The sequence below is a fragment of the Narcine bancroftii genome, chromosome 5 (assembly GCF_036971445.1).
Source record: "Narcine bancroftii isolate sNarBan1 chromosome 5, sNarBan1.hap1, whole genome shotgun sequence".
NCBI lineage: Eukaryota > Metazoa > Chordata > Chondrichthyes > Torpediniformes > Narcinidae > Narcine > Narcine bancroftii.
This window is the reverse complement of record NC_091473.1, coordinates 21,688,770-21,713,668: the sequence shown is the minus strand read 5'-3', so window position 1 is coordinate 21,713,668 and position 24,899 is coordinate 21,688,770. Positions and strand designations below refer to the sequence as shown.

Genomic DNA, 24,899 nt, shown 5'->3' with positions numbered 1-24,899 from the left:
AGCTATAATTAGAGAATGACACCCTATCCCAACAGTGGAGGAAATACTTCAAGAACTAACTACCAGCAAGGTATTCTCAAAAATTTATCTGAAATGGGGCTATTATCAATTAGAGCTGGATCCAGGTTCCAGAGATGTAACAACATTTGTGACTCACTGTGGATTGTATCGTTACAAGAGACTATCATTTGGAATTAATGCAGCTTCGGAGATCTACCAGTATGAAATCCATCGAGTGATTCAAGGCATTCCTGGAGTTGCCAACATTTCTGACGACATCATAGTCCATGCACCAACGAAGGAAGATCATGACAAACGGTTGAGGCGTGTACTATCTAGACTACAGGAGGCAGGCCTTACCGTGAATGGAAACAAGTGCCAGTTCGGTGTGTCAGAAATGGACTTCATGGGACACAGACCTACACGGAAGGGACTAAACCCTGCAGAGGCCAAGGTGAAAGCTATTGCAGAGGCACGTGCACCTCAGAACGCAACAGAGGTGAGGAGTTTCCTGGGATTGGTCAATTTTTGTGCAAAGTTCATTCCTAATTTCGCTACAGTGGCAGAACCACTAAGGAAACTAACCAGGAAAGGTGTACCATTTCATTTTGGATCTGAGCAGAAGAAAGCGTTCACAGCGCTGAAGCAAAGCCTGACAGATGCAAAAACTCTTGGATATTACGATCCGGCGGCATCAACCAAAGTCATAGCGGATGCCAGCCCGGTTGGTTTAGGAGCAGTGTTAGTCCAGATGCATGATGGAAGACCAAGAATCATTGCCTATGCCAGCAGATCGTTATCAGATGTGGAAAGAAGATACTCTCAGACAGAGAAAGAAGCACTCGGACTTGTATGGGCCTGTGAGAGGTTCCATGCATATTTATACGGCATTGAATTTGAACTCATCACAGATCATAAGCCATTAAAGGTGATCTATGCACCTAGATCCAAACCATGTGCCAGTATAGAGAGATGGGTACTCAGACTACAACCCTACAAATATAAAGTAATCCACATTGCAGGGAAAGCAAACATTGCAGATCCGCTGTCCAGATTGGTGAAGGATGGATGTCCACAATCCAAGTCAGAATTGGGAACAGAAACAGAGAGCTTTGTACGCTTCGTAGCTATTCAGGCGACACCGAAAGCTGTGACTACGAAGGAAGTCGAGAGAGAATCTGAATGTGATCCAGAACTCAGGGAAGTAAGAGAATGCATACAGAGTGGACAATGGGACAAGTGTACTCACAAGGCTTACATTCCCATTAGAGACGAACTTTGTTGCATCAGACAGTGAGTATTGAGAGGTTGCAGATTGGTGATTCCGCAAAGATTGAGACCGAAGATCGTATCCTTAGCGCATGAAGGACACCTAGGTATTGTTGGTACCAAGCAGAACCTCAGGACCAAGGTATGGTGGCCAGGTTGTGATAAAGACGCAGATAAATTTGTTAAAACTTGTCACGGATGTCAAATCACAAGTAGGAGTAATCCGCCAGAACCAATCCGGAGTACGCAACTCCCGACAGGACCATGGATCGACGTAGCTGTTGATTTTCTTGGACCTTTACCGACGGGTGAATCAATTATGGTAGTGATAGATTACTACAGCAGATACTATAAGTACGTGGTATTGAAGTCCACAACCATTGAAAAAACAATACAAGTGTTAGCAGAGATATACGCAAGATATGGATTACCTGTTACATTATACTCTGACAATGGTCCACAATTCATTTCAGAGACATTTACGGATTACATGAGGACCACAGGTATCCACCATCATAAAGTAACTCCGAAATGGCCGCAAGCCAATGGAGAAGTAGAGAGACAAAATCAGTCCATTGAAAAACGATTGAGGATTGCACACGCTGAAGGACAAAATTGGCGAGAAGCATTGCTATCTTATGTGGCTGTGTATCGAGCAACGCCTCATGCAACCACTGGAAAAAGTCCTGCAGAAGCATTTTTTGGGAGAAAAATCCACACAAAAATGCCAGAAATAAAGAAAATCCGAGACGACCAGGAGATGAGGGACCACGATGCTGAAAAGAAAGGTGCAGCAAAGCTGTACACAGATTCGAAACGTGGAGCCAAGTACTCAGACATCATGCCAGGAGATAATGTTCTAGTCAGGCATGAAACTGGTGGTAAGCTAGACACACCTTATTACCATCAACCCTATACTGTCGTATCCAGAAGTGGCAGTATGGTGACAGTCAAGTCTCCGACTGGAGTCCTGTATAAGAGAAATGTATCAGGTGTAAAAAGGTACCAGTCCAGAGATACATCAAGCGAAGAGGTTGAAAGGCCAATACGAGATGCTGAAACTTAGAGACCTGATGATGTTCCAGAGGCAGTTACCAGCACTCCTGATGAAGTGACTAGAGCGCCAGAAACACTCGAAGCCGTGGTGATCAGTATTTCCGACACTGAGAGTGAACAACCGAGAAGCGACGACAATATCGCAGGCAGGCCGAAACGAAACCGGAAAGTGCCCAAACGATACGAAGACTTTGTGCCATAGTTTTAATAAGAACTTTGGGACAGTATTTTAATCTTATATCATAAAGGCATGTATGAGTGCTGTAGGAAGTAAATTTTATGTAGTTGAGTTATAGTATTACCATTAGTTACGATCTTTCTATGTTTCCGAGGGATATTGGTAAGTGAAGGTAAAGTTTATTTCTGATTAAAGGAGGGATGTCATGATAATGAATATGTATGAGATGTACCGGAAGTCGCGTGGTATGAGAGAGAGATAAGAACACAAGCAGGAGAACAAAGGGAAACTGGAAAATAAAAAGCCACGGAGAAGTTTACCTGATAAACTTGTGTTTAATGTTTTATTAACTTCACACTTCAAATACTTCAAATTTGATGTCACCAATATCTTATAAAACTTTATCATAACATCCCAGCTCCTTTTCTCATTCCTTTGATTTATGAAGGCCAATATGCCAAAAGCTCTCTTTACAACCCTATACACCTGTGATGCCACTTTCAGGGAATGATGTGTCTGTATTCCCAGGTCCCTCCGTTCTACTGCACTCCTCATTGCCCTACCATTTACCATGTACATCCTTTCTTGGTTTCTTGGTTTGTCCTTCCAAAATGCAACACCTCACGTTTGTCTGCTTGCTGTTTTTCAGCCCATTTTTCCAGATGATCCAGATAACTCTGCAAGCTTTGAAAACCTTCGCTGGCCACAACACCTCCACTCTTAGTATCAGCAGCTAACTTGCTGATCCAATTTACCGCATTATCATCCAGATGACAAACAACAATGGTCCCAGCACCAATCCCTGAGGGACACCACTAGTCACAGGACTCCAATCTGAAAAGCAATCATCCACCACTACTCTCTGGCTTCTCACATTCAACCATTGTCGAATCCAGTTCACCATGAATACCTAGTGTCTGAACCTTCCTCATTAACCTCCCATGCAGGAGGCTTTTTACTAAAGTCCATGGAGACAACATCCACAGCCTCTCCTTTGTCAACTCTCCTGGTAATCTTCTCCAAAAGCTCTATATCCCTTCCTGATCTCAGGAATCAAACGTCAATTGGCCTTCAAAGTGCTAAATGTGAAAGAAAATCAGCTCCATGCCAGCATCAGATGACGTCATCTCACGCTGGGGATTGACGGCCTCAACTCCTAGTACAATCCACAGTGTCTACGGACACTGGCGTTGCATTCAGCCAAGTGTGAAAGGAGTAATTGCATTGTGGGATTGAAATGACCCAAGTTTTTGCACGTATGCAGGATGAAACGATTAAAATGAAGGTATAAACTTTGCCATGGGAAAGTTGCAGTGGTAGAGAGAGAGAGAGGAAATAAATAACAATAGTGGACAATTTTTAAACAGCGTGCGTAAAATTGGTAGCGTTATAGTGCACAATTTATAAAGACTATGGGGGGAAAAAGCAATGATGGGCCTGACTTTCCGGAATGCCATGTGGCAGAGAAACCCCTCTATGAATGCTTCATGTATTTATTTCTTTGGCTTGGCTTCGCGGACAAAGATTTATGGAGGGGTAATGTCCACGTCAGCTACAGGCTCGTTTGTGGCTGACAAGTCCGATGTGGGACAGGCAGACATGGTTGCAGCGGTTGCAAGGGAAAATTGGTTGGTTGGGGTTGGGTGTTGGGTTTTTCCTCCTTTGTCTTTTGACAGTGAGGTGGGCTCTGCGATCTTCTTCAAAGGAGGTTGCTGCCCGCTGAACTGTGAGGCGCCAAGATGCACGTTTTGAGGCGATATCAGCCCACTGGCGGTGGTCAATGTGGTAGGCACCAAGAGCTTTCTTTAGGCAGTCCTTGTACCTCTTCTTTGGTGCACCTCTGTCTCGGTGGCCAATGGAGAGCTCGCCATATAACACGATCTTGGGAAGGCGGTGGTCCTCCATTCTGGAGACGTGACCTACTCAGCGCAGTTGGATCTTCAGCAGTGTGGATTCGATGCTGTCGGCCTCTGCCATCTCAAGTACTTCGATGTTGGAGATGAAGTCGCTCCAATGAATGTTGAGGATGGAGCGGAGACAACGCTGGTGGAAGCGTTTTAGGTGCCGTAAGTGATGCCGGTAAAGGATCCATGATTCGGAGCCGAACAGGAGTGTGGGTATGATAACGGCTCTGTATACATTAATCTTTGTGAGGTTTTTCAGTTGGTTGTTTTTCCAGACTCTTTTGTGTAGTCTTCCAAAGGTGCTATTTGCCTTAGCGAGTCTGTTGTCTATCTCGTTGTCGATCCTTGCATCCGATGAAATGGTGCAGCCGAGATAGGTAAACTGGTTGACCCCTTTGAGTTTTGTGTCCCCGATGGAGATATGGGGGGGCTGGTAGTCATGGTGGGGAGCTGGCTGATGGAGGACCTCAGTTTTCTTCAGGCTGACTTCCAGGCCAAACATTTCATGTATGCAGCCCGGCATTCAGCCCTTTCTCTGCTGTATGGAATTCTGGGAGGGCAGGTCCACTGTCGTTTTTTCCCATGGTATTTATAAATAGTACGCAATAGTGCTACCAACTTTCCCACTCTGTTTAAATTTTATGCAATAGTACTACCGACTTTCCCAACCTGTTTAACAATTGTCTGCTATTACTATTTATTGCTCGCACTTTCCCATGGTCCCTTATAAAGATTTATATCGGTCAGCACAACAACAGCAGGAGGTGAAGTGCTCATACTGTGCTGTACATAAACCTTTATTATGTTATAATTATGCATGATTAATTATGTTCAAATATAAGTTAATACATTGATCAGGATTTAGGGCAGGTCCACCATCACTCGATGTGTCTTGATGTTACCAGTAGAAGGTAGAACAGTTCTACCCCTGGGGATGGGTCCTTGCAAGTGTGAAAGCATTCATTGTCCCAGTTAGGAGTGGTCCTGTGAAAAGCCAAACTCCCATTCCTATCCCAGGATACTGAACAGCCAATTTAGTGAGATACAAGTGTGAAAGGGGCTTAAGTTTGTTTAAACACAACCTAACATGTACAGAGACATGTTGACTATCCCTAATCTGTTTCTGGCTATCCAAATAATTGTATATCCAAAATCTTAGAACACCTTCCAATAATTTACCTATTACTGACATTAGAATCACCAGCCTATAATTTCTAGGGTTACTTTTGGAGCCTTTTTTAAACAATGGAACAATGTGAGCAACCCTCCAATCCTCTAGCACCACACCCATGGCTAAGGACATTTTAAATATTTCTGCCAGAACCTCTGCAACTTCTACATTATCCTCCCTCAAGGTCTGAGGGACCATGGGGACTTATTCATTCTTATTTGCTTTAAGACAGAAAGCACGTTCTCCTCTTTAATCTGTATATGCTCCATGATCTCACTGCTTGTTTTGCTTACTTCCCACAACTCTGCCATTTCCTAAGTGAATACTGATGGAAAAAAACATTCAAGATCTCTCCATGTCTTTTGGCTTCATACAAAGCCGACCACTCTGATCTTCAAAGGGACCAATTTTGTCACTTACTATCCTTTTGCTCTTAATATACCTGTAGAAACCTTTAGGATTTTCCTCATTTTGTAAGTCAAAGCAACCTTGTATCTCTTTTTTTGTCTTCATAATTTATTTCTTGAGGTTTTTCTTGCATTTTTTTTGTGCTCAAGAACCTCATTTGCTCCATGTTGCCTATACCTGCTTCCGAACCAGGTCCCCAATATCCCTTGAATGTCAAGGTTCCTTATATCTGCTAACCTTGCCTTTAATCATGATAGGAGCATACAAATTCTGTACTCTCAAAATTTCATCTTTGAAGATCTTCCACTTACCTCACACACCCTTGCCTGAAAACAATTGATCTCAATCCACACATTCTAGATCCTTTTTCATTTCCTCAAAATTGGCCTTTCTCCAATTTAGAATCTCACCCAAGGCCCAGATCTATCCTTCTCTATAATTAACTTGAAACTAATGGCATTATGATCACTAGACTCAAAATGTTCCCCAACATATACTTCTGTCATCTATCTTGTCTCGTTCCCTAAAAGGAGATCTAGTATTGCTTTCCCTCCTGTTGGTACCTCTATATATTGACTTAGAAAACTTTCTTGAACAAATTTACAAATTCCAAGCCATCCAGCCCTTTTACAGTATGGGAGACTTCTTATCAACCAATATCGTTATTAAATGTAGATTAAAAAATTGTTGCGAAAGTACTAGCTAATAGATTGGCTAATTATTTGCCAAAATTAGTACATGTTGACCAAGCTGGATTTATAAAAGGTCGATATTCAGTTGATAATGTCACTAAATTAATTTCTATAATTAATGCTGCTAGACAACAAGTTAATCAACCAATGATTGTGGCGTTGGATGCGGAAAAGGCTTTTGATAGGGTTGAGTGGAAATTTTTATTTAAGGTTTTAGAAAAATTTCAATTTAGACCGATCTTTGCTACTTGGATTAAAGCTTTATATACTATTCCTAGAGTACAAATAATGACGAATAGTCTGATTTCATCGGCCTTTACATTTTGATCAACTAGACAAGGATGTCCTCTTTCACCAGCATTTTTTGCATTGGTAATAGAACCTTTAGCTCAAGCTGTTAGGCAAAATTTGGATATTAAAGGGATTAAAGTAGGTGAACAAGAATATAAGATTAATTTGTTTGCTGATGATGTTTTAATATATCTAACACATCCTAAAGAATCCTTGAGGGTGCTGCAAAATTTATTACATTCAATATGGCATACTGTCAGGTTATAAGGTTAACTGGGAGAAGAGTGAAATATTGCCGATATCAAATGAGGATTATTTAGATTGTAGACAGGTTACTAAATTTAAATGGTCATATAAGATTAAATATTTAGGTGTTATAGTTAATAAAGAATATCAGGACTTATATATTTTGAATTATATACCTTTGTTGAATAAGATTAAAATTGATTTACAGAAATGGAAAGATTTGCCATTAACCTTAATTGGAAGAGTAAATTGTATAAAAATGAATATTTATCCTTGTATACAATATCTTTTTCAATCTATTCTGTGTGTGATACTGAAGAAATTTTTTAAAGAATTAAATAAAGTAATTCGAATATTTTTATGGAAGGGTAAATTATCTAGGGTCTATATGCATAAATTAACATGGCAGTATGAATGGGGAGGACTTCAATTCCACATTTTCAAAATTATTATGAAGTGGCACAGTTGAAATTCATTAATAGGTTGTTTGATGTTCAATGATCACTGGCTTGGGCTAAAGTCAAATTGGATCAAATTTTCAAAAAATACATGAGTCAATTTATTTATAAATAGAATCCCTTATTGTTACAAAAATATAATTTACCAGTATTAAGACATATACTGGATATTTGGTATAAGCAGGATCAGCTTATAGGTTCTAAAGGGAAAATTTTGATTAAATCACCATTGTATCAGAATAAATTAATTCTGTTTTCTTTAAATAATCATTATTTTAAAAATTGGAAACTGAAATGAATCAGTATTATACAAGATTGTTTTGAGGTGGGTAAATTTTCTACATTTAATAGATTACAAGAGAAATTTGGTATTTCTGCAAATTCTATTTTTGCTTATTATCAAGTTCGAGATTTTTTTGTGAATACAATTTGGTAAAGATTTAATTTTACCAAGTCAATCTAAGTTTGAGATTTTAATGGTTGGCAAGGAAATGAAAGGATTTATATTGTATATGTATAGATTGTTGCAAGAAAAGATGGATAAAGTTGGGTTATATAGGACAAAAGAGAAATGGGAGAAAAATTTAGATATTGAATTGTCTTGGGAGGAATGGTCAAATATGTGTATTGATAGTGTTACAAAATTAATTAATGTGAGATATAGTATGGTTAATTATAATTTTATTCATCAATTATATTTGACTCCTGAGAAATTGAAAAAATATGGATTTAGTCCAACAGACTTGTGTTTTAGATGTGGAGAAAACACAGGTACTTTTGTGCATTGTGTATGGACATGTAAGAAAGTTAAATTTTTTTGGGAAAAAGTTATTAAATTTTTGAGAGATTTATTTACAATCAATTTGCAAATGGATCCAATGATGTGTTTATTGGGTTATATGAATGCTGTTACTTTGGGATTGGTTGATGCCACAATTGGCATATTTGCGGTTAGGGTTAGCAGTTGCAAGAAAATGTATAGTGATAACTTGGAAAAATAATGTGGAATTGAATATACAAAAATGGCATAATGAATTTCAATCATGTTTATATTTGGAAAAATTAACTTACAATTTGCAAAATAATTATTCTTTTTTTGTTAAAATGTGGAGTTTATATTTGGATTGTATGGTTATTGATCTTAAGTCAGAGTTATGTAAAGAGTTGGCAGATTGATTAATTTTAAACGTATAATTTTTTTAAGGCTCTGAGGGGTGGGGGAGGAAGTTAAGATGATGAAGTTAGTAGAGGGAGGGAAGGGGGTGGGGGGGATATTATCATTACTACTATTTCTTTTTATATTTTTCTTCCTTTTTTATATATCTGTATTTGTATCTTTGTATTTTCTTTTTTTTGTAATATTTTGTAAAATTCTTAAATAAAATTTTCCAAAAAAAAAATCAATTGTCTTGGAGACTGGGGATACTGGCTATGCTAATTGCATTGTGCAATTTGCACAACAATTAGTCTGCTTCTCCAAACGATTATGAAAGCTGACATTTTTATTTTTGGTCATCCATTTTGATTTATTTTTTATTTATTTGCTTGATGAAAGATGCATTGACCCATTAAGACGAGTCAGGAAAATTCAAAGAAGATGTCATTTATGGCTGGCATCATGTGAAAACAGGGCTTCAAGTTGTATGAACCCAGAAACAGTCAAATATGGCAGACCTTGATTTGAAGTTGGGCAGAGAATGGCAGATGAAGTTCAATCTGGATAAGTGTGAAGCAATACACTTTGAAAGTGTGAACTTGAAGGTGGAGTACGTGTTATTGGCAGAATTTTTAACAGTGTGGAGGAACAGAGAAATCTTGGGATCCATGTCCATAAATCCCTCAAGATAGTAATATAAATTGATAGGGTGGTTAAGAAGGAAAATGGTGAGTTAGTTTTCTTAGTTGAGGATTGAGCTCAAGAACCATGAGGTAATGTTGCAGCTCCATCAAATTCTAATTTGATCACACTTGGAGTATTGCATGCAATTCTGGTCACCTCATTATGAGAAGGATGTAGATACTTTGGCAAATGTGCAGAGGAAATTTATCAGAATGTTGCTGGGATTGGAGAACATGTTATGTGAAGCAAGGTTGACAGGGCTAAAACTGGGCTTTTCTTTCGAGTAATGAAGGAAGATGAATTAATGCAGGTATACCAGATTGGATGGCTAACACCTTTTTCCTAGGGTGACAGTAGCAAATACCAGAGGGTATCTGTTTAAGATGTGGAGGAAAGTTTTGGGAAGATGTTAGAGGTAAATCTTTCAATCATAGAATGGTGGGTTCCTGGAATGCATTGCTGGGAGTGGTTGTGGAGGCTGGTACAATAGGAACATTCAAAAGATTCTTTGATAGGCATGAGAATGTAAGAAAAATAAAGGGTTATGGGTGTGAGGAAAGGTAAAATTAGATTGCTATGCAGTAGGTTAACATAGGTCGGCACTACATCGTGGAATGAAGGGCCTGTACTGTATTGTAATATTCTATGTCTATCATTTTCACCATCCTTGATTTTTAAAACAAGTCAATTGATCAATATTTTGTGGTGTCTTCCCAATAGGACCATGGTGTAAGCTGTATTTTATCTTGCCGCAGATCAGTTGTGCACTCCGTCCATGTTGACTACAGTGTTGAGGAAGTCATCCATCATATATATTTCTCAGGTAAGAAGGAAACTGCAATAATTAATGCAAACTAAAAACCATTACAATATCCAGAGTACTATCTATCCTCTGTTTAACTAAGAAGTGTCATGTAGAGTGTAAACATCACTGTCCAAGAGCAGTACAGGTATTTGTGACTGCTTACTGTACATCAAACCTTACAGCACTTTTCTCAGTGATCAAAAATTGGCCACAAGGTGTGTCATCCTTGAAAAATAATCTTAACATACAGAGGCTGAGGACAGAAAGGATGTATAGCACATCTGTGTCTCTTTTTCATGTTCTCAAAGGATATTGTCCTGGAAGCAAGCTGCCATGAAAATAATGCAAAAAAAAAGGGGAGTGGGCGGTGGGGGGAAGCACTTTTTTGATAAACCTTTGTGGATTTTTTCTTTAGTATAATTAAACTATTGCCACAATGACAATATATCGTTAATTATCTGTCTGTTAGTTTTCATTCAAAGGGAAAGTGGACTATGAAGTCTTTATCTCTCTTGGTAAATAACTAATTGAGATAGTGTCTGTCAGACCAGTGTGTTAGATTAATTACATGCATGAATGATGCAGTATGTCCCACACACCAAAGCCCAGATGTTAGAATCCTTTAATAGCTATTTTCCAATTAATCAGTTAATTACTATACTAATCACCTAAATTATTTAAATGCATCATAAAATATTGATGGATATTTTTAACATAAATCCCTTTGGCTCTGTTTTGAAGAGACCACGTTTGATTGATCTTCCATACAATATTTCTCCTGAAGTAATGTTCACTCCATGTAAAAGAAAATCTGTGACATTAGAATAAAGCCAATGACCATACTACCAACTTAAAACAATGAAATAAAATTCTTGGTTACCACAAGTTACATCTCCTATTAAAGATTTTTTTATATCAGAGAAATGACAAGAACAGATATGGGAAGAGTGAGAAATGACAAGAACAGATATGGAAAGAGTGGGGTTGGAATCAATTTAATTCTATTTCAATTTTAAATTAATTAAAGTGTTAGAATGCTCACAGTTAGTGGCAGTGATTTCTATCTGTTATGCTTGTAAATGCGTTACTTTTTTGTAGAGCTCGTCGAAAGAATCAAAGACGTTGATCCAAACCAAGGCTTTTATTAGCAAAAGACAGGAGCTCTTTACAGGTGGCCGACCAGTCCGGAATGATCCGACCTGGCTCGGGACACAACCCTTTAAGGCCCAAACAGTAGGCGTGGCTTAGCTCTCAGCCAATCGCTGTAAGCACAGTCTAGATACTGTAACTATATACACTATATACATTGGTGATAGATCTGTACTTTCACATTTTTGTACCTCAGAGAACAAGTCCATTCAGTGGCACATTAACTACCACCCATGCCTCTAGGCTGAGTTTTAGTAAGGCACCCCCCAGGGTTGGCGTCATGGGGAGAGTGGGAGGGGGGTGGGCATTCACGCTCTCTCTGAACTTGAGGACAAATTGGAGTGTTGTGGTGGTAAATTTAATTTTGGAAGAAAATAGGGAGGGCGGGGGAATGACTTTTAATTGGTTGTACTTCCAATGCTTGTGTTTTAAATGGAAGATTCATCTATTTAAATTGAAGCTTATACTCTCTCTCATCATAAGATGATTTTGTCTGGATGTAGGTCATGTCATTTTCAATCTTTAAAGCTGTTCTAAGCTTTACCACTCTTTTGGTTATTATTGCAATTTTGCTGTTCATTTTGGAGAGAATAGGTGAATTAATTCCAAATGCACACTCCCTGCTCTCCTCCCCTCACCCTTACCCTCTCATTGACACCATTGTTCTGCATGGACGCTGCCAAACCATGAGGCCTCTCCAGATTTTCCCAGTCATCTGGACTGCCGTGTTCATTGTCCCTTCCTGCTCACCTTGATCCATGGCTCATCAGCCACTCCGCTCTGATCCACCATGATGAGATGAAAACCCCTGACCCCATTAGAACGCCCCCTCTGGCTGCCAGTGGAAGCACAGAGGATCCTCAGCACAAACGGTGGCACAAGGAAAACCCTTTGGCCTGCCATATTGATGCTGTCTCAAGGCCACGTTCTGCACTGTATGGTCTTCCATCTCATTTCAAGAGTTTATCTAACTCGGTGGTTCTCAACATTTTTCCACTCACATACCACCTTAAATAATCCCTTACTAACCACAGAGCACCTGCGACATCCTATGCCATAGAATAACAGCTCTGTAGTTAGCAAGGGATTATTTAAAGTAGTATGTGAGTGGAAAATTAAAGGTTGAGAACCACTGATCTAAATACATCTGACACGGAGAAAGATCCTGCCTCCACCAGCTTGTCCAGAAGCCAACAGTGGAGCACCTTCCAACATAGTTCTCTTATCCATGCTGCTTTCACTGTCAATGGTCTGGGTGGCAATAGCCCAGTGTGGAGAGGGGTGCATGAGGATGGGAGCGGTTGGGCTGGTAGTGGGGTGCCTTTTTGCCAGTAGTAGTTTGAAAATGCATGCATAATGAGCCGAGCTCAGCAGCAGGAGGCAGATGCTGCAGACCTCAGGCTCAGACTTGCGCATGATTTTTACAAACGCGCAGCATGAGTATTGACTGAGTGACTAGAGGAGAAGTATGAATACACTAATATGTGTAATGTTGTACTTGGTACTAGGATATAACAACATTAATAATAAAATATCATGAAGACTAGTTATATGAATCAATTATAACAGACCTTTTATTCCATATGATAGAATCATTAAACCATAACACTACGAGAGCACATAAGACAGGCATGATAGAACCATTAAACCACTGAATGAATACTACAGCACAGAACGGCCATATAGAAGCATAGAATGCACACTATAGCTAACAGCACAGAAAAGCCATGACAAATCCATAGATAGAACCATTAGTGGAGCAAAGGCACGGGGACACCAATAGTCATCAGTGGACGTTGTACAACAACAAGCCACAATGCCCCCGCCTTCCAACCATTCAGTGACCATTGCAGTTTGCAAACTCTGGGTACGTTCCAATTTCCAGCAACTGTTCTGTTGTCCATAATTTAATCACCGTGAATAAAATAATTAAAATGATCATTTACTCCACTCCCATGGCTGGCAGTCTGGCAGAGAGTCCATTTGAATCATTTGTCCCCATGACCGATGCTGATGCTGCATGCTTGATGACCCGTGCTCTGCAGCAGGAGGAAGATCCCAAAGACCTCAGGCTCAGACATGCATGTGATTTTTTTTTTCAAATGCACAGTGTGAGCATTGACTGACAGTTAGCATTGGGATTGGCAGAGCCAGAGACCCTGCTGCTGATTTGGTGAACGTCGTGAGACTTGAGCCTTGATTGAGCAACTAGAGGAGAAGTACGACGACTTTAATATTTATAATAATGTTGTACTTAGTACTATATATCATTACATGCATGATAAAATATCATAAAGACAAGTTTATGAATCAATTATAACAGCCCTTTTATTCCATATTATTATCCATCACAACTCAGTAATATCTTTGCTGCACAGAATATTTAAATAGTGTTGAGATGTTCATTTGATATGCAAAAGAGAGTGTCTTGTTGGGGCAGGGTTTTGGGCATATGCTGGAATATAACACGAAGAGTTCAGGAGCCCAGGCTTCCTCAAGACCATGATGCACGGCCCGGGCCAGCAGCTGAGACACCAAACTACCTGTGTAATCTATCCCAGAAGTGGCACTGGTAGTTCAGTGCCTCAGCTGCCAGCCCTGGTTGTGTTATGCTTGTCAGGATTTCCACCCCCAATCCTCCACCTTCCTAACCACCAAACTATTAGATTTTTAACATTTCTCTGACCGAATTGGACATTAAAAAATCTAATTGTTTGCTGGTGGGAGGAATTGAGGAAGGTGGAGGATCGGGGACTGGGAGCTCAACTGCCTGTGGAGGTTTCATTTTTAAAGCAGCTCACCCAGAGCACACAAAGCCTGAGTCAAAGCAGCTAGTTTGTTAAGTAATTAATGACACACTTGTTGGCACAGCACCACTGGACCGGATCCTGGGTGATACAGAGAAGCCACCTCTCTGACCTCAGTGAGGTGGCCTCTCAGTCAATCACAACGGTGTCCACCAGAGTGCCACTAATTAGTTAAGTGTTTGCTTCCGGGCACTATCTTGGGCGAGTTGAGCTGCTTTTCAACCTAACCTTCCCCTCCCCCACCCCCCAACCAATCATCCTTAATTTAAAAAAATATAAAAATTCAAATCAGCATCTGACCAATTGATGTTAAAAATCTAATAGTTTGTTGGGACGGTAAAGCTTGATTCTTCATCACGATGCCGCTGGCCTGCCGCTGACAGCTCCCAGAGACCACACCCCCTGTGTCACCCTAATAATGGCACAACGCCAACTCTGGCCATGCCAACACTACTGCTGGCTTTTCCCACGCAGGCACAGATGCAGTATGTAGAGACCAAGCGTCAGGTGCCTATCCTTAACTAACTGAGTAAGCACTAAAACCTAAGGGCATACCCTCTGGGCCCCAAGGCTTCAGCTTACTCAGGCTAATGGTTAATCCGCCACTGACTTCAGTTCTGATAATACTGGGTGAGAAAGATAAACAGGTTCACCCAACCCAAGGACTTGAACTCATTCATATGCTGAAATCCAAAGATGAGCTTGTACGGTAAGTTCTAAGCATGGCTGCTGGGCAGCAGAATACATGATGTTCCTGTGGTTCATTGAACTGCTACAAGAATTATATTCAATGATAGAAGATTATAGGACTTAGACTTCTTGTTTAGAATAGTTTTGACTTCTTGTCTGTTCAGATTCATGTTTATTATCAGAGAGTACATTGCATGGCATCACATATAACACTGAGATTCCTTTTTTTGTGTGGAAAATTCCCCCTAATTGGTAGTGCAAAAATAAACTCTACACAGGGTAAACATGTTTAAAAATAACTGTAAACCATTAACAAAGGTAAACGAACTGTGCAATACAGAGGGAACAAAAAAATCAATCAATAAAGTACACAAGAGTCTTTAAAAGAGTCTCTGATTGACTTTGTCATTGAGGATTCTGATGGTAGAAGGGTAGCAGCTATTCCTGAACCTAGTGGTGTGAGTCTTGTGGAACCTATACCTCTTTCCTGATGGCAGCAGCGAAAACAGCGTATGTGCTGGGTGATGTGGGTCTTTGATAATTGCTGCTGCTCTCTGGCGGCAGCATTGTTGGTAGGTGTACTCAATAATGGGGAGGGTTTTGCTGGTAATGTCCTGGGCTGTGTCCTCTACCTTTTGGAGGGCTTTATGCTCAGGGGTATTGGTGTTTCCATAGCAGACCTTGATGCAGCCAATTAGCACACTTTCCACCACAACTCTGTAAAACAAAAAGCCAGGGTTTCAGGTATCATACCAAACCTCTGCAATTCCAGAGGAAGTAAAGGCGTTGAAGTGCTTTCTTCATGATGCTATTAGTGTATTGGGTCCAGGAAAGATCCTCTGAGATAGTGACTCCCAAGAACCTAAATGTGCTCACCCTCTCCAGCTCTAATACCCCAATGATCATTGGATTGTATACCTCTAGCTTTCCTGTCCTGAAGTCAACAATCAGCTTATTAGTTTTGATGACATTGAGTGCAAGGATGTTGTTGGTGCACCATTCAGCCAAGTTTTCAATTTCCATCTGTATGCTGATTCATCCCCTTCCTTTATACAACCCACTACCGTGGTATCGTCAATAAATTTGTAGATGTGGTTATTGTCATTCTGAGCTATACAGTCTGTAGGTGTAAAGTGAGTAGAGCAGGGGGCTAAGAACACAACCCTGTGGTGCTCCAGTACTGATGGAGATTGTGGAGGAGAAGTTCATACCAATTTTGACTGATTATGGTTTGAAGGTGAGGAAATCCATGATCCAATTATGCAGTGGGGTGTTAACTTACAGGTCTTGGAGTTTGCTGATCAGCTTTGAGGGGATAATGGTGTTAAATGTTGAACTGTAGTTGATAAAGAGCATCCTGATCTGTATGCATCCTTGCTGTCCAAGTGTTCCAGGGCTTTGTGTAGAGCCAGTGAGATGGCATCCGCCGTAGACCTGTTGCATTAAATCAGCAGCAATGGATATAAGCCATGGACAATGGTATTTTAAAAAATAATTTAAATTATTAATAACATAACACTTCTTACTTAACTCTAAACTTAACTCTAATTTAACTCCACTAAGCGCAAATGTATATACATTTGTATGTGGCAAAACTAAAGCCATTACAGTTTAAGCTTGATTCTGAAGAGATGATTTTAAAGTTCAGTCTCAGAAAGCTTTGTGTTGAAACTCAGTCTTTACTGCTGTTCAAAAGCAATTATGGAATAAGTATGAAGCATCAGATTTCTTTAAATTGTTTCTCGAAATAAATTATGAAATATTTTGAAACATCAAGTTATCAAACCCCTTTAAAACTCACAGATTTCTTGTTGCGTTATGTTCAGAGCAATGTTTCTTCATACGAATGATATTTCTCTCTTGCATGGAGATTTCAGAATCTGTGTATCCACACGATGAATCTGTCCTCTTTTCAAAGAGAGTGAAGTGGATATTTTCTTCCATGATGATTTCACAAACCCAGACAAGGGCTAAATGAAGTGGCCGTACAAAAATGGACACAGTAAAAATATGTCCTCTTTTCAAAGAGACAGCGAAGTGGCTAAATTCTTCAAAGCCACTTGTTGTTGTTCCTCTTTTTGTTACTGCATCTTAATCCAGTGTTACTTAATGGATAGCCAAGCCACTGCTTCCCACAATATGTTACCTATAGTATGGCCAGGCATCTTCTTTCTTCAAAATGCCTCTTGTTCAGAAATATGTTTTTCCAAAATGCCTCATCACATGACACGTGACATCATTTCTGACTTCCAAGTCCTTCAAAATTAATTCATATGTATATGCTAAAAGCATCTCTTCCAGAAGTTTGTGGATCAGACTCCAATCCATCTGCACAGCTCAACCAGCAAATGATTTTCTTGTGTACTCAGCTGTTTCTCCAGCAAACACCTATTGATTTGAGTTCTCAATGGAGAACAGGCGCAAAACTTTTGACTGTTTGCAATTCTGAATTAGCAGTCCTTTCAAGCAAACAAGCTTCGAGCAGAACAACACATTAACAGATTTTTTGTCTTCACAAATGGCTTTCCATCTGCCATTTCAAAGAATTAGTGTGTTTCCCTATATCCAAATCCACACAAATGAACTAAGAAATATATATTTTATAACTAAAGATTTTAACTTTAAAGATTGATATTAATACAAATCCATTACAAAACTAATCTCAGTAAATTTCCTGTCCACAGTTAAGTTTCCAGCTATGGATGCTTTGTCCAATTGAACCAAAAGCCATAAATAGGTGCAACTTATTAAAGGCTAAAAGATGGTTTTCTCAACACATTCAGTCCAGACACCTCTGTACTCAGTGCAGGAATGAATCAATAGACAGAAGGATGACTTGTCCTTCTAGTTCTAATAGAAACACTTGATAACAAATGATCTTGTGTCAAGTGATTTGACAGAGGTTCCAGTATTAAATTTGCATTTATTTATGTCACCAGACAAGCAAAGAAATCCCTGCAAAGCCTTCGTTTCTGTATCATCAACATAATCTCTACTGTCCCCTGAATTTTTATCTTCAACTTCAACTATTTTTCATTTACATTATACTTTTCATAAATATTATCCAGTATCAGTTTCCACAAGTGCACAAACAACTTTATCTCATAACTGTGCCCCAACCTTTGTTGACTATAACTTGTCAGATTCTTGGTTGGGGCTGTGAGGGAGCAGTACTAACACTGTGCCATGCAGCATTACTTCCAGCCTCCATTATTTCAGTGGATTATGGGTCAATCTTTCCCATTCCAACCTGTAGAAACTTGGTCATTCTGATGCCCATCATCTGCCCTTGCTCACACTGTTTCCACCTATCATCCCTGTGATCACTCATTGTATCAGCTGCTAGTTAATTAGTGTCCCAATTCTAAAATTCTTGAGTATGTTATCACATTTCTCCACAATCCTACTACTCTTAATGCCTGTATTCACCTTCTATAATTTTCTTAGACATCTGAGGTCTTCCAGTTCTGACTTCCCAATCATCACCAGATTTAATCATTCCCCATGTATGCCTGTTTTCAGTGGCCAAGGCTCTTAACTCTGGAATTCCCTTCTTTTCTCTTAGAAAACTTCTTGAAACTGTTTCTCTGTCCAAAAATTTGCCGTATGGCTTGAATTTTATTTTTGTGGCACAAAATGTTTCTCGGATGGATCAATGAGCTGTGTCATTTCGCATTTGATGGTAAGTCATGGGGATTTTGCACTTCCAACTGTGCTGAATGGAAGAAAACTGTTCAATTCAGAAAGGACCTCATCCTCATAAACCCATAAATACTTGAATGTGATAAATACTGGAATGTGATTTCTGCACCCCCCCCCCCACCCCCGACATTATTGTGGTACCCTGATGACAACCATTCACTGTTAAAAGCTGACACAGAAGCTAATGTGTTCATGAATGTTGCTGTGTGGTTTGACTGTGCACTGAAAAGACTGCAACAAGTTGAGACAATCCAACATGCAGAAGCTGATGCAGTCCTAAATTAGTCCTAAATTATCTTAACCACAGCTAATTTTAGTCAATGATCTGAGAGTACCTGCAATGCTTTTCCTTTTAATCCCATTGAAAAGCTGTACATTGACCTTATTCATTCAGGTGTCATTGCCTCAGTTGAACCTTTCCTGTAAATTAAACTGCTTTAATAGGACTTGAATAGATAATTTAAGATATCAGTTCTATGTGACACAGAAGTCTCTCACTACTGCACTAGTAGGTTTCCATCTACTTCATAAGGGGAATCAGTCATCCTGGTACCCAAGAAAATCAGAGTGTCCTGCCTCAACAACTATCTCCCAGTGATTAAGTGCTTTGAGAGGTTGGTCATAGCCAGAATGAACACGTACCTAAGCAAAGAACTAGACCCACAGCAATTCGCCTATTGTCACAATCACTCCACAGCAGATGCAATATCACTAGCTCTCCACTCAGCTCTGGGTCATCTAGAAAATAGCAACTCATACATATGGCTGCTTTTCCTTGACTGCAGTTCAGTCTTCAACACCTTTATTCTCAGTGCTGGTCAATATGCTCAAACCCTGGGTCTCTGCACGTCCCTCTGCATCTGGATCCTTGACTTTCTCATCAGAAGTCCACAGTACGGATTGGAAACTATGTCTCCTTCTCACTGATGTTCATTGCATGGATGTGTGCGTAGCCCACTGCTCTACTCATTATACACCCATGACTGTATGGCTAGGCACAATTCCATTGCTATCAACAATTTTGCTGATGACACCATTGTTGTCAGCAGGATCACAAGCAGCAATGAGGAAGCGTACAGGAGGGAGACAAAGCAGCTTAGTTGAATGATGTTACACTAATAACCTTGCACTCAACCTTAGCAAAACCAAGGAGATGACTGTGGACTTTGAGGAAGACAGGAGAAAATGAACTAGATCTCATTGAGGGCTCAGCAGCAGAGAGGATCAAGAACTTTAAATTCCTGGGTGTCAACATCTCCGAGAAGTGTCGATGCAATCACAAAGAAGGTTCGTCAGCAGCTACACTTTTTGTGAGGAGTTTGAGGAGATTTGGTATGTCACCAAAAACTTATACAGGTGTACTGTGGAGAGCATTCTAGCTGGTTGCATCACTGTCTTGTATGGAGGGGCCAATGCTCAGGACATCAAAAAACTCCACAGGGTTGTTAACTCGTCTTGCGACATCATGGGCACCAATCTTCACTTCATTGAGGACATTTACAAGAGGCGGTATCTTAAGAAAGCAGTCTCCATCGTCAAGGACCCACCCCACCCAGGCTATGCTCTTTTCACTCTGCTACTATTGGGAAAAAGGTACAGGAGCCCGAAGACAAGTACTCAGTGGCACAAGGACAGCTTCTTCCCCATGCCATCAGATTTCTGAATGAATAATGAACCACAGATACTGCCTTACTTTGTTTTCTTGTACTTTTTAGAATTTATTTCATAAGATGGTTAATATAAATGTTTGTACTGTGATGCTACTACAAAAACAATGAATTTTGTGACATGTTCAGGACCATAAATTATGATTCCACGGTTTGTCAGGAATTAGAGGTTGTCTTGGTTAAGAAATTAAATGTAAATATCTTTGCTTATTTAAATCAATGAAATGTACCACTTAGCAAGTACTTTTTAAAAGATGCTCAAGAGGTGTCATGGGCAAAATATATCTATTATCGTTTTCCACTGAACCAAACATTGTTCTTTTGCTTTTTGTGAGAGCAGGCTACAGAGTACAAAACAAATGCTGTCATCACATTTGATTTATTGAAGGGGAAATGTTTTGGGATGTCTTTTTTTTTATTAATTATGATAAACCATACAATAAAAATACAATATGAAAAACATAATAGAGATATGATATTTTAATAAATGATAGTCCTTACAACCCCCACTCCCCAACCCTGCCCACCCCCTCTAAACTACCCCAAAGGAAAGAAGAAAGAAGAAAAAAAAGAGAGAAGAGGCAATCACAAAACCTAAAACTCTTCAATTATTTGCCATGGTTCGGATGTTTTGGGATGTCTTGATAATACGGAAGATTATGCACTAATTATATGTTATTTATTTCTTTGCAGCTTTAAAACTTTCAATATTCAAATATGAAGCTCTTGCTGGGTTTAGGTAGCCCCTCCTCCCATTCTTCTGCTCCACCATTTTATTCAGGCACCTGCCTACATTTTGCTCATACCTTGATGAAGGGCTCAAGCCCAAAACGTTGGTTATATATCTTTATCTTTGCTATATTAAGTACACTGTTTGACCTGCTGAGTTTCTCCAACATTGTTTCTTATTAATTCAATCAAGGAGTATGCAGACCTCTTTGCTTTGCTTTAGTTTGTCTATCCTTGGTCTTGATGTTCCACCTGGTGTCACAATGGTCCAGCTGGTAGATGTGAGACCTCTGAATTTCAGCAAAACCAATCTTAATCCTATCCTCTTTTGCTGCTTGTATGGAGTTTTCCTTAAAACTGTGTGGGTTTCCTACAGCTCCTTGGGTTTCCTTCCATATTCCAGAGGTGTGCAGTTTGGTTGGTTCATTGGCAATTATAAGTTGTGGTGAGTGTGTTGGTGAGTTAGCAAATGTTGGGAGAAGTAACAAGAATGTGGAGAGAATAAGATAGGGTTAGCATAAATGAGTGCTTGATGAATGATCTGGACATGGGACAGAGGGCCTGCTTCCATGCTCTTTAACTGTATGACTAAATTAATTTCAAAGAAGTTCATTTAGGCAATGGTTCATCCAAGAAAACAAGTAACTAACCAAATTGAATCCAAATTAAATTATAGAATGAAAAATCATTTTTGCTAACGGGACTTCAAATGCATCCCTTACGAAGGTCCATGTTCTATTGCTGAGGGTTTAGTTTGCATTTGGGATTGAGACAAAGAAAAGTATCAGAATTGATATTTGCATTCAAAAGTTGAACTTCTAATTGAGTGATCTCTTCTCCCTATGGATGAACTTGCCAAGAATGTAAAGAGTTCTTTGTCTTCATAAATGCTGATTATTCTTTTGCACACAGGACATAAAATGTTAAAAATCAAATTTTATTTCTATGCAGGCACTTTAATTTTTAAATATAATGACAAATGTGAATCAGGATTAACAAAAGAATCTATTTTAAGCTGTTATAATGGCTGTGCCAGGTCCATCTCTTTGACAATCTTGGCATTGGTGACTTTGTTCCAGTCAATTGCTGTGTGTGTAAATGGTAATTGGCGTCGGAAGCCTTTAAGCATACGATCCAGCTTTTGGTAGTTTTCCATCAAAGCACTTTGGAAAGAGAGAGAATAAGAAGCTATTATTTGGCTGCTCATCATTTGAGCTTGCTGAACTTTCTATCAGACAAGTACTAAAGTTCTGGGACAGACAAAATTATTTTATCAACCATATTTTGATTTGATAATAAAGTTCAAGCTTCATATTGAAAGCCTGAGTTTCATTCAAGATGTTAAATTTCCTCATTCTGCCTTGCAAAGGAACATTTCCTTTGATTTGGCATAATAGATTTTTTGGGTTTTAAAGTGGTGATTTCATGAAAAAGACATGCATTATATTTGCAAAGGAGATGGTCTCCATTATTCTCGTTGTGGTGAGTGCAAATAAATTGATCACTTGCATTTCCATAATTCCTGACTCTGCCAGAAAATGAAGAAAGATTTAATAATGGTCCTCCTTTAATGAAAAAAATAAAATCTTCTTACTCTTTAGAATTGCATCGACTTGTGAATAAAGTTAGTCTATTAACTTAAACTGTGTAACATTGGGACACTTGATTTAAGTTTTTTTTTAAAAAGTGAAAATACTACACGTGATCAGAATGTGGAAAAATATAGATTTCAAGATAACACATGCACACTACGACTCTTTTCTTTGCTTATACAGTGAAATCCCCATTGTCCAGCATTCAATCAACTGGAAATGCAATTGGCAAAAACATCGAGGAAATAAATAAATACATTGAAATAAATAAAGTTTTAAATAAAAGTTTAAAACTGTAAAAGTAAATGTTCTCTGAAGCAACACACAACCCCTCGGTGAAGATGAGAGCAAACATTCAGCCAGCAGAGCACCCCAGCAGCTGTTTGAATAAAGTTTCAATAAAGTTGTGTTCGAATAAAGTGGTGGCGCCAAAGATGATGAGTCGGCTGATGCCGCTCGGCGCTGAGGTGACTCTCCCAAAGTGTCTCCTTATCCCTGCCTGCTAAAACTCTTGATCTTATTAGCATATGATTATATTAGTAAGATTTTGTCTGTAAACTTGGGGGAAGGGGGGAGAAATTATGACAACGGCATGGTTAGTATAGTGGCTAGCACCATCCTTTTACAGTGCTTGTGAATGGGGTTCATATTTAGGGGAAGGTGTGCTGATGGTCTGACCGGGACACTAGCATGAATGTGAGTCTGGTTGTCAACACAAGGAACGTGCTTCAAGGGCCTGACCGGGACACTGTCATGGATGTTAGTTGGGTTGCGCCGAGGGTCTGACCAGGTCACCAGGATGAAGAGTCTTTGTTGATGCCACTCAGTGCTAGGGCGATTGTCCCAAAGTGTCTCTCTATCTCTACCTAGTGTGTCTTTACTTTTATTAGTATTAGGTATATGAGTAAGGTTTTTTCTGTGAACTTGGTGGAAGGGGATTAATTATAATGGTGGCCAGGTTAGCGTAGCAGCTAGCACAACGCTGTTACAGCGCCAATGACCAAGGTTCGAATTTAAATATAAATTTTGTAAGTTATAGGAATTACATGATTAAAGTGAATGTCTTATAATTAAATCAATAATGATTTTTTTTTCAATTACTTTATATTTTTACAGTGGCTTTTGTCTTTTAAAGGGTTTTATTCTTAATCCAGGTGTATTAGTTAGGCATTGAGAGGGTGAGTCTCAGTCAACCGGAAAATCGCATTTCTGGCACCAACGATCTTTGTAGGTGCCGGATAATGTGGATTCTACTGTGCTGTTTTTTATTCCCAAAAATTACTTCTAATAATCACTTAAATTATTATCCAGAACTGGCTACTGTCCATAAACAGATCACTTTTTAAAATGAATTTCCACTGAGTGGCCCACACAGGCAAGGTGAGCTTGTTTTGCCCACCCATAATTGATTTGAGATGGTGATAGGGCTCCCAATTGAAATGTTGCATTTGAGCAGAAATGCTGCAATACTACAGGGAAACATTGGTTAGATGAATTGCCTAAAAAGGAATACAAGATAATTCTCCTTTCTGACAAAGGGTAGGTAGTTGTGCTTAGACCATATCTGGAGGACTTAATCAGTTCAGGTCACCACATAACAGGAAGGAAATACAATGGTATTGGCAATGCTGATGGACATCAAATATGAAGAATGATTAGACATGTTGAGATTTGTTTTTGTCAAAACAGAAAAGATCGAGGAGATATTTAATTGAGGTGCATAAAATAATGAGAAGCCTAGATCAGATGAATCAAATTTGGAATTTTCTATAGCAGAGATGGATATCAGTTTAAGTTTATATGTAGAATTAATATGGAGATAAGGAGAGAATTTTCAACCAAGAATTGATAACTTAAGGAACTCCTTGTTTGATTAGGATTGTAAAGTTAGAAATATTATCCTGGGGTGCTAGAGAGCAGTTGATGGAGTAAGTTACATGTAGCACTATCAATTAGACCTGACAGATCAGAAGTCGAGATTAATAGGCTTTAATCACTATAAATCCAGGCATATCGTACATGCTGTTGGCCTGATTCCAAGGGAATACTGAGGGAGGGGATTAGGCAGTTTTGCCTTTATTAGGAATCCTGGGGGGGGAAGGAGTTACATTATCAGGGGCAGGCCAACCTGTGCAATGCATGTATTACAGTGTTCCACCACATTACTACCTACAGAGCTCCTGTGAATTGTATTAATAAAGTATTATTTAACAGCAATCTGGGCGGTGTCCTCCCATTTGATTAT

The 24,899-nt window shown here is 39.3% G+C and overlaps 1 long non-coding RNA gene across 5 annotated transcripts in view; it reads left to right on the top strand.

Moving 5' to 3' along the window:
- LOC138762637 (uncharacterized) overlaps positions 1 to 24,899 on the top strand; it is a 130,075-nt gene that overhangs the window by 15,110 nt on the left and 90,066 nt on the right. For all 5 annotated transcript variants that reach the window (XR_011357003.1, XR_011357004.1, XR_011357002.1 and 2 more), the window contains exon 2: positions 10,234 to 10,336. This is a non-coding gene — a long non-coding RNA (uncharacterized lncRNA). The remainder of the gene's footprint in view (positions 1 to 10,233; positions 10,337 to 24,899) is intronic.